Below are 13297 nucleotides of genomic sequence, written 5' to 3'. Positions count from 1 at the left end.
CCATTCGGCCTGACTTTGGTTGCTAAATACCAAAGCGTTTTTGGAAGTTAGCTCCATTTTAAGGTTTGGACATGCATTTCTTGTTTGGCTTGGGAGCTACTCGGACTACGGTTTTATTTTGGATTTTGTTTCTCCGTTCAAGCATTTGTTTGTCCTGATTGCCTTCATCAATAAATGGCCCAATTTCCTTAAAAAAAATACATTACTCAAACCCAAACCCAAAATAAACCCATAAAAATATATTATTCAAAAAAACTAAATCCGAACTCGATTAATATTATACAAAATCCTAATTCCCTAAAAATTAGACATACCACCGTGATTTTCTAATTTGTAATTTTATTGAACATATTTTGGTTTGGATTGCGTAATAAGCAACTATAATTTGTAAGTTACTAAAACAATCAACAAATGATTCAGTGTAATTCTATTTCTAAGTCTAAGAAAAAAAATTAATCAATTTCCATTCTTTTTCTATGTTTAACCACAACAACAACAATAATGATAATAATAATAATAAAACTCAAACACCGGCCTGGCATTATAGAAATGATGAGTACACAAATTTCCAGAATTAATATGTATGTAAATTTAAGAATCATGGTAAGAAAACCATTAAGATGGAGTAGTGTTTAAAAGTGCAAGAACAAGATTTACAAAGATGAGCAAAAGACCTTATGATGTGTTCCAACCCAAATGGCAGATCAATTAGTACCAAAAATGAACCAGCAACAACATTAAACAAAAAATTACCTGCTCTCAACTTCTTGAAGCATTGCATGCAGCAACGAGTAAGATGCATTAATGGACACCGTTCTCATCACTAAAACAAGCTTTTTCAGATGCCAGAAAAAATGATTAAGATGCATTTTTCCTTTTCTTTTCTGATCAAGTAGTTTCTACTGAGAAGAAGGCTGAATGTCTAAACCAAGCTCTTTGAGTAGCTAACATTGAGGTCAACTGCAAAATCTAGCAAAAATTGGCTCCCTTTAGGGACTTCAAAATTTCTTTGGAAGCCAGTTTCTTGGCCATCTTCCTATCAGAAGCTGTTGATGTGTGCTTTAATACCTCGCCATTTGCTTCAACCTCTATGGTAACAGAAGAAACCCCATTGTCATGTGAAACAATGGGTTTTCTTTGTTCATAATGCTTCTTTTGACAAAGTTCATTCAACTCCTGCACGGGGTGGACCGTCATAGTCTCTAGAGTAATCAGGGGCTCCAACAGTGGCCTGATACTCCGGAATACAGTTTCCTTGTTGTATCCTGAATCAACAAATATAGCCCCAGCAAGTGACTCCATCACATCACCCAGTACCTGCATTAACAATGATATTTGGATAATTTAAGGAACATTGAAAATGATTTATGTGCTGAGCAATAATGACAAAAATAAAGCTTTTAATAACAAACCTTGGGGAAAGATTTTTCAGATTCCCAACCGAAAGTGCAATCCAACGATAATTCCTGAAAACTTTCAACAGTTTCTTTTATATGCTTGTAAAGCTTCTGTGAACTTTGGAGAATGTGCTTATGCAATCCAGCCTTAACAGCTGATAATGCATAGCAATTGTTGTTAACAGATGCTGACCTCAGATCCGTTAATAATCCTGGTGAGATCCCAGGATAATTATTATATAAATGCCGAGTGATGAGATAATCTAAAACGGAGTCTCCTAGAAATTCCAGCCGCTGCACAGAAAAGAATTTAAATATGGTCAATTTAAAACCAAAAGAGAAAATGGAACTTGTGACATAGAATAATAAGAAGATATTAAGATACAACTAATTAAAAAATATATATTGCACTGTTAATATGTCATCTGCATAGCAGATTATCACCGGACTAACCTGATAACATCCTGGAATTTCAGCAAGCATGTAAGAACCATGTGTTAGTGCTTCCACTAAAAAAGAAGGGTCTTGAAATGAATAGTTAAGAAGAGACTCTAAATGTTGGACATTAACAAACTTTTCAGCCTGCACTTCGAAATGTCTTTCGTACGGTATATTTCTAAAATCAATAGTTATACCAATCCAATTCAAAAATAATAATGCAGCAGCTTCACCTCCCATGCTAAGATATGCACCGATAAGAGCCTCAACAACATCAGCAACCTTCTTACTCTTCAGCTTCCTTCTCCCACTAACATATATTTTTCTTGTATTCAATGTCTTCTCATCTAATGTATATCTTCCACAATTATAACCAGGAACCATCCAACCTTTGGGATCGAAAGGCTCATCACGGATAAATCCCTGCAGTGATTGGAAGCATATTAAAGAGAGAACTGACCAGATAAGGCATAAAACCACCCTAAGGATAACATGATTGGATAAATTAAATGAATGTCTAAATGAAAATTTACCGGAAGTTTCTTGTCACATCCCAGCATGCAAAGGGTTGTATTTGAAATCATTTTGTCCTTCCTAATACTAAGAAGGCCCTCATGATGATTCTGATGTTTTTTGAATAGCTGTTGACAAACAGCATACTTCAAAAAAGAATCACCAAGAGTCTCCAGTGATTCCAAATGAAAACTTTCCAGGCACTTTTTTGTGGTAATTGCCTCCAAAACCTACCAAGAATAGTTGAGCCAAGTCAACTAAAGAGGAAGACAACAATTTTCTGTAAAGCATAGGCTGTTCTAGAAAGAGGAATTCAAAAGTATGCTAGCTCACCTTCATGGTTGGAATAGCAACATTATGGACACAATGATCGAGAAGCATCTTTTTCAAGCTGGTAGCAAGGAGTAAAGACTCGAGTCGATGCATGATTGATGGAAGAAATGTGAAAGAATAAAATGTGCTAATCGATATGGGAGACATTATTACATCACAAAGCTCAGGAGGCAATTCTACAAATGCGTTACTGGATTCTGCAAAATAAATAAAAGCAAAGTAAAAATAAAATGAACTGAACTTAACACTTGATAATGAAAAAAGATGAAAAGTGCATGCATTCCCTTTCACTAAGTGAACATTTGAAGGACAAAACCACCCAAATATTAAGAACTATCTTACTTTCTCTACAAAAAAAAAAAAACTCCAATATGAAAACTAGTTCTTCATTGTTGAATTCATTCACAAAAATCATCTAAAGCTATCATTCCTAATCTCTAGAAGACGAGATGATAAGAGACAAACATGCCTTTCTCTTTCTGTTTTTTGCACCTTTGAATGTGATTTTGCACAGGGAAAATGTGTCGCCCAGCAAGGAAAGAGACTCGACTAAAACATAAATGGATACCATGTCTGTAATGTCACATGAGAATTGGGTTACTAACAAGAAACATAAGTATCACATGTTCCACATTAGTTCTTTGCAAAATTACCAAAAAAATGCTTACTGTTGTTCATAATATTCCTTGTAGGTCATTACTCCTCCATCACTCAGTGTCAAAAGTGAATTTGCATTTATATTATTTAAAAGACCGTCAATAATATATGTGTGACCATTATGAGGAGTAGAGACCAACGAATTTTTTATCATGCAAGTGCACACCAGACCACTTTTGGTCTGTATCATGCCAGCATTGCAGTTCACATGATTCTTCCAGACCTTCTCATAAGAAAATAAGATGGAAGAAATTGACAACCAATCAATCACGGGTTGGCCCATGTAATTTGATGGGAGAAGAAGATAATCGATTTCAGAATTGTTCCCTGACGTAAGGTCAGATAACAACTCTGTCAACTTTTCTGCTTTATGATCCATAAGAACTCGAAAAAGAGCAATCTGAAACCTTCTACACAAGATAACCTACCAACATGAAAAAGCGCAAGGAGTGAAAAGTTAAAATATGAATGCATTACAATATATTTTCAATTTTTACCACCTTAGGAGCAATAATAAAATTAAAAATAAAAATAAGATATAGTACCTGGTCAGAACTAAGACGTATCAGCCCAATATATTTCAAGTTAACTGTCAGAGTGCCCCTATCAACTTCTAACTCAATACTTTTTGCTTCCATTTCAAGCTGACTCCTGACAAGGAGTATGATGTTATGAACAGGAATCTCATAACCAAAGTTCTGCTTCAACTCCATTAAGTAGCAGTAGTATTTTGTCATGGACTCCTGTGAATCTTGATTCACCAGTTCAGGAGGAAAAAAAATCGGTTGATCATCATTATAGGATTCCTTTCCTACAAATCAAATAATTAAATAAAATAGACGAAAATCATATACTTGTTTTAACAACTTTAAATATCTTGAAATTACATACATAAATCATTGAAGATAAAGAAAGTAAAGTCATCCATTATTATTACCAATTTCTTCAGCATCATTTTCTTCCACAACAATATCAGGCACAAGATTATCTGTCAAAGCACCAAATTGATGGAGTTGCTTGCATGCTTCAAAGCATGCCTTCTGCTTTAGGCTTTTGAAGTTTCCCTTAACACAAACAGTTTGTATAGGGGAACTCTTGGGTAGATGGAGGGTGCAAATCCCCTTTTGCTTGTCTATGATACACCTCAGAGTAGGTTTAAAATATCTAGAGAGAACAAACAAACATTGGAAAGAAGGCAAAGCATTAAGCCATGGACATAATGATAATAAAACCCTAACTAAATAAAAAAAAAGTTATTAAATTTTAATAGAATGTACAATAACCAATGCTAATAATCACTAACCTGTCTGTAGGGAGGCGTGAGCAATAGAAGTATATCAAACCAACACTTGAACTAGGAGTCATAAATGCCCCTGTACTTGCAACATGGTAGAACTCTTCATCACATAAGTCATTGCTTAGAGGAGAACAAGGATCAGATGCATGGCACAGAGATTCCTTTCTCATTACATCTCCACTAGTAAGATAGTTCTTCAGTTGAGAATGAGTAGAAAAATCCCCGCTACAATAATCAAGCCAGAAGCATGGTTAAGGACATAATAAGATCCATGATATCCTTTTCTCAAAAGTATGAAAATCAAGTAAATTTATAGTATTCCAATTTTTTTATCAAGTGTGATTGTGGTAACCTTATATATAAACAACAAATAATAAAGTCGTCTTTGGTAGAACCGGTAATAAAGATTTTTAACACTTGAGAAATAATATATGGGAAAGAATAGAAATATAGATTATTACGTCTTCACCATTAATAGATAATCGGAATTCTGCATTCTAGCACGTCCTCGAGACTGTATAAAACTACAAACTGTCGGCGAAGGATCAAATCTGATAATTAAGTTGCATGCTTGAACATCCAAGCCTTCCTCAAGAATCGAAGTTGCAACAATTACGTTTACCTGCAAGAATGGAATATCATTGTTCAAATGCAGCTGCTGACAAATACATTATTTTCTACTGTACATGAAAAAAAACATACAATGCCTTTTCGGAATTCTTCTACAATTTCATTTTGTTTTTTCCTAGTCTGGTTCTGCAATCCAGAGTTATTTCCTGCAATGTATTTAGTCTTCCAGTTACCGTACTTCGGAAGCAATTCACTGAATAGTGATTGAAGCACAACTGCTGTTATAATTCTCTCCACAAAAATTATACACCTTATGTCTTTCAACACCCTGCATTGTAGCACATAACAGAATGAAACAAGAAGAAACATCGCAAAACAGAGCAAAAATGAGGGAGATGGAATGAATGGGGCTGTAGATCAGTCTTTTCAAATTCAGTTTTTAAAACCCTTTATTCATTTATATTATTGACCTCATTAAATTAAGTTATTTATGTTTTAAAGTAAATAAAATCCAAGCGAAATGTTTTTGATAACCACAGTAAAAAAAAAACACAACAAACCATTCCTTAAATCGTTTCTGTATTCAAGACATTAATGCATCAGACTATCGTCCCAAAATAAACCTCAAATAATTGGAATGCAGAAGGATAACTTTCGAGGGAGACAATATTATCTTACCACTTAGTAAACACTCTGTTACCTGTATTCAGAAAGAGATTCAATAAGGCATAAAACTTTTGTGGTAAGAAACCCAGCATCCACACTGGCTTTAACATCATTAACGATGGTCCAATCTGGATCTATATGATGAAACAAGAGAGAGAAAGAGTATTTAAGAAAAATGATAGAGCAACATATTACTAACTCGCCATTAGAGGAATATACAAGTACCAGATGGTATGCATGTTCTAATGGCATGGAAAGCATCCACAGTGTAACTCCTAACAATTTTCTCGCCAAAGACATCCAATTTGCCCCACATAAGAAACTCACTTTCATAACATGACAAGTACTCTGCAGCCTATTACAACAGCAACAAACTCAATGATATACATATATGGCACTTTGGCAGAAATTATTGTCTAAAAAGGTACCTTTAAAGCCAACCAGACACCAAGCTCGTCCAAACAATGTATTAAAGCTGAATGCATCTTTGATATTTTCCTTCTCGTAGATTCTGCTGCAGAAGCTTCAAGATCCAAATTGTCCAACGAACATTCATGCTGAAAACCAGTACATCTATTGTCATTATCCTAATAGTAAAAACAAATGCATATCCAAGTATGAGAAAGAATCACATTCATGCCTTCAAATTTCAACAGACACCCGGAAGGATAAATAATATTCCATGAGTACGATTTTTCATTCCTCTTAGCCCAAGAATGTGGTAGGTAACTAGGATTCCTAAACTAGCTAGATGGAACCATCATATATATCTAATGCATCTCCCATACCATGTATGCATAAATATATATGTAAAATGTTCTGATAAATTATCACAAGCATATTGTCTTTTAAGAGAAATTGCCACACTGATGACTGTACTGTAGCCACCAGTCTAAGTGGCATCAGAAGCAAAGCCTTCAGAATCTATCTAGTACTCTTTTCTCTTTCTGCTGCTTTCTCCCTGGTGAAAGATTAATCAATTGGCTAACTCGATCAGGAATGGAAACGGAGAATATGAAATGGGCTCTCAACCCAGGCCTTGTTTTGTTTACCTGTCCCATCGTATCAAATAAGGTTTCCTAGCCTAGCCTATATCGGTGTCAGACACCAAAAGCATAAGAAAAGGGGATGCCATCAAGACGAGATTGGGCTGGTTTTGAGCTGCCCATGATTTAAGTGAATATCCACAATCTACTTTCCTTGAAAAGAAAATTGTAATTATTTTTCTTTCTGCTTCTCTAACTATTTTACACTCCTCTTTCCATGTTGTTACCTTCCAATATGAACATGATCAGAACTATTTGTTCTTTAATAAAAAAAGCTGGCAACAGAGCAAAAAGTTTCAACAAAGAATACGCACCTTTACTTTCAAAACATTCAATTCCTGTACCATGCGTGCATATAAAACATATGGAATTTCCATGTCTTGGTAAAACTTGAACTTTGGAGTCGAAAATGGAACGAACTGAGCAAGCACTGATTCAGTTACACATGTATACACCTTCAATGGAGGAAAAAAGTACCATTTAAATATCATAATGTCATCTTCCTTAAACAACACAATTATGTCTCAAAGAAACAAATCATAAGCAGAGGCAAGAAATGCAAAATTTTATAATAAATTTCTCTGCATCAAAATATCATGTGAAAAACCATATAGAAGAAAAAATGTGAAAGAAGCAAGAATTACATGAACTTTTATCGGAAATAGATAGTTTATATTGAAGTTCACAATTAAGACCCAAAGGGACAATTACATAAAAAATTTAAAATGGTCTGCCCAGAAGATCAGTTCGTTTACTTGAAGATACAAAAGAGAAGGTCAATACGTGATATGTGTAAGTCTTATAGAAAAGAAGAAAAACCATCTAAACATTCCCAGGTCCTATAGAAGAGAAGAAAAAACATCCAAACATTCCCAAATACCATAGATGAGGCCCCATAAAACCAAGCTTGAAAAAGAAAGTTGTATGATTGACAATCAACCGTTGATAAAGTAGAAAATAACCCTAAACCTAAGCATGAAAGAATGAAATAAGGTTCAAGGAATTTTTTCTGGGATTTCATGATTGAGTGTAAACCTTTGTTTTAGCAGGGTGTGGGGTTCAGCCCCACCTCAGAAGTAGGGATGTGACCATTTGAGCCAAAGCTCAAGGTCACACGCAATTTAGTTTGTTTATACTTTATACATTTTGGACAGCTTTCCCATCAATTTTCTTTCAATCAATACTTTGATTCAAGACTTTCCTTTCTTTTCCGTTTTTCAATTAACAAACACCCCTAACTTAAACAAACCCTCAATGAAGTTATATAACTCCAATCCAAGATGAACTTGTAAAATAAGGAAACTAAATTAGAAAAATCCCTTTGCAACAGAAATGAAAAAAAAAAACAACCTTTGAATTCATAATCGTCTCTAGTTCATGGATCTTCTGCCAATAGCCATCAGCTGAGTTTGCCCCTGGGATAATAGAGTTGGGGGGAAGTTCAAGTATTGTAAAAAAGGAAACACAAATAACCAATAACTAAACTGAAAGCTTGAATGAAGCACCTTTTGTGTTTATAGGGGAAGCAGTCATCCCGAAAATCCTAGGAAGATCAGATACACCAGCTTCTAATTGCCGATGATAGAATTCCTGTAATGCAAACAAATCCTCAAAGTTCATGGTCCTCCAAATTCATTTCCCCCATCTAGTTACCAAGATGCAATTCTGACTAAATGTGAATCGGATTGCCATTCCATATGATAAGCATCAAGCATAGTGATGATGATTAGAGTAAACAAAATTAAAATCTAACAAAAGAAGAATAGAAAGACAACTCACTGTCATAATGGAAGCATAAGGGTGCTTTCTTCGGGCATGATGGCATTCATCAATTATCAAAACCTTAATCATGTTTATCTTGAAGAAGCCATGCCTCAATCCATTAAGTAAAATTTGAGGTGTCATCACAAGCACCTGGTAAGAAAGAAATGTTATTGCTAGACTCATGTACCATATCTAAGAAGGAAGAAAGAAACACAGTTATTTGACTTGAAACTATAGTACCAGTCAACAAAAGAAGCCTGTGCCAGTGAATGAGCAAACCATTTTTTTTTTTTTTATGATAAAGTTAATAATGCTTCGCACTTCACAAATTTTGCAATAACATGTAGGCTACTTCTGAAACCACAAGCCTCACTGTCCATCACCATTAAAAAGTATAATTACCTGAACTATTCCAATATATACCTGAGAGTAAACTGAGAGCTTGGAAACTTCTTATGGCTCCCTTTTTGACCGAACAGACAAAGGAAGTGTGACAACATAAACTTCTACATGCTAGAAACTATTTTGCAGGCTCTACCTTGGTGTTGGTGATCAATAGGGAGAGATACATGCAAAACCAGAAGCTCCATTTTAAAAGTATTACCAGTACAGACTAATGACCAATAAGTATCTTTTAAGCTTAAAAAACTGACTTTGATAACCTGTCAATCAATAACAACTCTAACTGCAGTCTATCTACCGATGTTTAAGGCTATTGCACAATTTGTAGACTAATAGTTCAAAGAAAAGCTTTTATAAACTTGAAATTGTGAAAACTGAAATGTAAAATCAATCAATGAAACAGATAAATAAATTTAGAAACGGAAAACATTATACAATTGAAATAATAATTAGAAAAAAGATAGTGAAGTAGCCAGTACATTGCACAACATACATAATCTAAATGATGAGAAAAAGAAGTAATTGCTCTGCATCACTGCCATATCAACTAAATAATACATATACATACCTCATATTTATCAATTTCCTGCTTCCATTTGCATCATCCCAAAAGTCAACCTCCATATCTCCCCAATACTTGCCCACATTCAAGTCCGTATGCATTTCCACAGCATCAGCTTGCTAATCATTACGTAAAACAATAAGTGAAACAACAAATCAAAAGGTTTATAAGTAAATAAATAAAAACCCCCCATTAAAATCCATACACAAATAGTTCATAGATGTTATGCAATTCTCATTATATGGAAAGAAATGCACTATTTTGTACTGTCACACTCAAATTCATTCTTTATTTCAGGATTCTCTAACTAATTGCAGACATAAAAATGCAATTAGACCATGGGAATCCCTCTGAACTTGAATTTTCCTGTGTGCTAGAAATATACGTGGGACAGGTACTATTCAAAAAGTCTCAACAACAAAACCACCCTGATTTCCTGATTTTTCTAGTAATAGCATGAATTAAAAAGAACGATATGTAATTTGTCATACTTGTTCAACCAGGACAACTTGGGGAACCAAGAAGACAGCATTAAAAGGTGAAGGCTTGCGAACAAGGTAGGCATATCTGCGAAGAAGCATGATGGCAATCAGTGTCTTGCCAGAGCCAGTTTCCAAGTAAGCTATTGTGTTTTGCTTGATAGCTTTCTCTAGTGCTTCAAGCTGATAGCTGTTGCATAAACAAACAAATGAAGGAAAAATTACGACTTCTTACATTAGTTCTTGACAAAACAGAGGGTGACTTGAGTACAGAAATAAAAAGAAAATAAAATAAAATAAAAAAGAGAAAGAAATGTATCCCATATCGTTAGCTAATCTGATCAAAAGAAAATGAGAAGGAAACACCTTCTGGCAAATGGGAGAGGATCAGAAGAGTGTTGTTGGGAAATGTTCATCTCCATGCCAACTGGCTCCATTTATCAATTTAATATTTTCTGCCTGTAAAAGCAAACACATTACCATAACAAAGAATTCACTCATGTCCGTCAATGCAAAGAAAAAACATGTTCAGAATTGTAACACGGATAAAGGTGAAAACAATGTGTGATATAGAGAAGATCAAGAAAACCCATTTCTTATTTTTCTCTAACAACATGACGTTCAAAAGGAAATCAAACTTATGCCCAGTATTCACTTGAGTGAAGTATAAGACAGGATTCAGCCGCCGATTCAATATGACAATAAAAAAAAAATACAACCCCAACCATTCTCGGTTAAACATGATAAGTCTGAAGTTAAAACACAAAATCCTAAATCACATTCTTTAGCATTCTAGTATTTTATTATTCTCTGACACTACCTTTTTTTTAAAATATATATATTTTGGCTGACATAAATATAAAACCTGGGTGACTTATATCAGAACAAGTCCAGAGTCCCACCTCCACACTTCTTCGACTGCAATCTATGATAGAGAGATCTCGCGGGCCCTTTCTCCGGCTAGTTCTCGCAACCCACCGCCAAGAACCCAAAAATTATTATCACAAGAAAACCCAACTTATATTTCCTCTCCTTAAATCAAATACCGATGTGATGATAAAAAGAAAAAGAAAGAATCTAAGAACAACCCAAAAAGAGAGCCAAAGAATCAAGAACATACGCGAGATTGAAGCAATGTTGAAAATGCCAACTTGTAAAGGACTTGAAAAAGGCAATAAGAAACTGAAAGTGTAAATGGAGGATGCTCGGTTTTTTCCTGCTTTTGTAACGATAGACGGAAGGGAGTAGAACATCTGAATTTATAGCAACAAAAAAGACAACAAAGTTGTTCAGTGCTGAGAAAGGAGTACAACTTAGTGACGAAGGTTTTGAGTGTATATAGTATACTTTGACTTGTATAATGTTTACATATATACGTAGAATGTATTATGTATACGATGTAGAATAAAAATAAATAAATATTGTAAAAAACAAATAAATAAATAGAAAATAATCACTTATATGTAAAACTAATACGATTTTATATCATTCGCTAATTTTAATACGCTTTTATATCGTTTGGTAATTTTATCAATGATATTTTAAAACTCTAATTATTGATATTGAATTTATTAGTATAATTATATTTATTATACATGTAAAATTTTAAATCGATCTAATATTTTAGGGACGGAACTATAAAATTTTTTGTGGGAATAGGAAGTTATAAACATTGATAAGAATTAAAATGTAATTTCACCATTGTATTAGCTAATATTTTTATAATTTTTTCAAAGAGTAAATTAAAATTTTAACATTTTTAGGATTAAAGTATAATTTTATCATTACTCATTTATTAATTTTATATATTTTAAAGGGTAAAAATATAATTATCTAATTTTGACTAGGCAATATTTGTATCATATTAATTTAAAATATCGTATATATTAATATATTTAACAATTAAAAATTCTCTTGTATAAAACAAATAATTAAAAAATTAATTCCAACATATATAATTTATATAAATGAAAATTTAAATTATTAAAATATTAATTGTAATAATTATAAGAAAATGTAAAAATATTTTATTTTATACTAATATAAATGTATACCTCTCATATATAAATTTATACCATAGGATTAAAATCGAAGTAGTTTACTTTCACCAAGGTGCGTTTTCAGTTGAGGTGGCAAAATGTGAGCCATGTAAGACACATTTTCAATGTACCTGTTGCTACCTTAGCTGCAAAAGCATAAGGTGTGCTTTCTGACACCTCAACTAATAACGCGTATTGCTGAACGCGTTTTGTCCTATGGTAACTTTTCCCAACAATCAAGTAATCTAACTATTAATTTTTTAACCGTTTTTTTCAAATGGCTAAATTTTTTTTTCTAATAGCTAGTTTATTTGCTATATAAACCCAATTCATTTTCTTTCTTTCGCATTCAAATCATACTCTCTCATATCTTTCAATTCTCTCAGTTCTATTCATCTATTCTCTCAACTATTTTGTTCTCAACTATTTTGTTCTCAATTTTTCTTTCAATTTCTCTCAAATTCTTGTTTTTTTAATTTTATATTTAGTAATTTTTTATTTGATTTTTATAATTTTAAAAATGCGAATGTTGCTTATTTTTTTGAATGAAATGTCGAAAAATTAGGTTTGAAAAACGCTGCGGAAAATAAATTTAGGGAAAAACCAAAGTTATAAAAAAAAATTCTAAAACAAGAACTTGGTTATCATATCTAAAGTAATAAACACTTAGTCAAATTTGTATTTTTTTGTTGGTCTAATATAAACTCTTCGACCGAGTAGTCTTCTCCACTATCCTCAAGCTCACGTCTGTCGAGTGTGGGCTCGCTTCGAATAAAAAAATTCACAAAAATTACAATTAAGGTAATTTCATAATTTCTCTAAACTTTTGGGCTAAATTGTAAATAAGAAAAATATATTTAGAAATTTTCTAAAATAATTTCTTTAGATAATTTTCTCTTTACAACTTTCTCTTGAATTTAAGTGTGTTGTCAAATAATGACACAATGCTCTGTTTATATAAGAGAGTTTAGAAAGTTTCAACTATGATTAATGTTAATCACTTTAATATTAAATTAATATAGTACTTATCAAGATAAATATTAGATTAAATTTAATATTAAGATAATGATTTTAAAATTAAATTAATAAAATACTATTAAGATAAGTATTAAATTTAATTTAATACTAAATCTA

General features: G+C 32.9%; 1 pseudogene; it reads right to left on the bottom strand.

Annotated features, from left to right (window-relative positions):
• Positions 1-517: 517 nt before the first annotated feature.
• On the bottom strand, positions 518-11427 carry LOC107937212 (endoribonuclease Dicer homolog 2-like; annotated as a pseudogene).
• Between the last annotated feature and the right edge of the window lie 1870 nt (positions 11428-13297).

This window comes from Gossypium hirsutum, chromosome A01 (assembly GCF_007990345.1).
Source record: "Gossypium hirsutum isolate 1008001.06 chromosome A01, Gossypium_hirsutum_v2.1, whole genome shotgun sequence".
NCBI classification, from domain to species: domain Eukaryota; kingdom Viridiplantae; phylum Streptophyta; class Magnoliopsida; order Malvales; family Malvaceae; genus Gossypium; species Gossypium hirsutum.
This window is presented reverse-complemented; position numbering and strand designations above follow the sequence as displayed.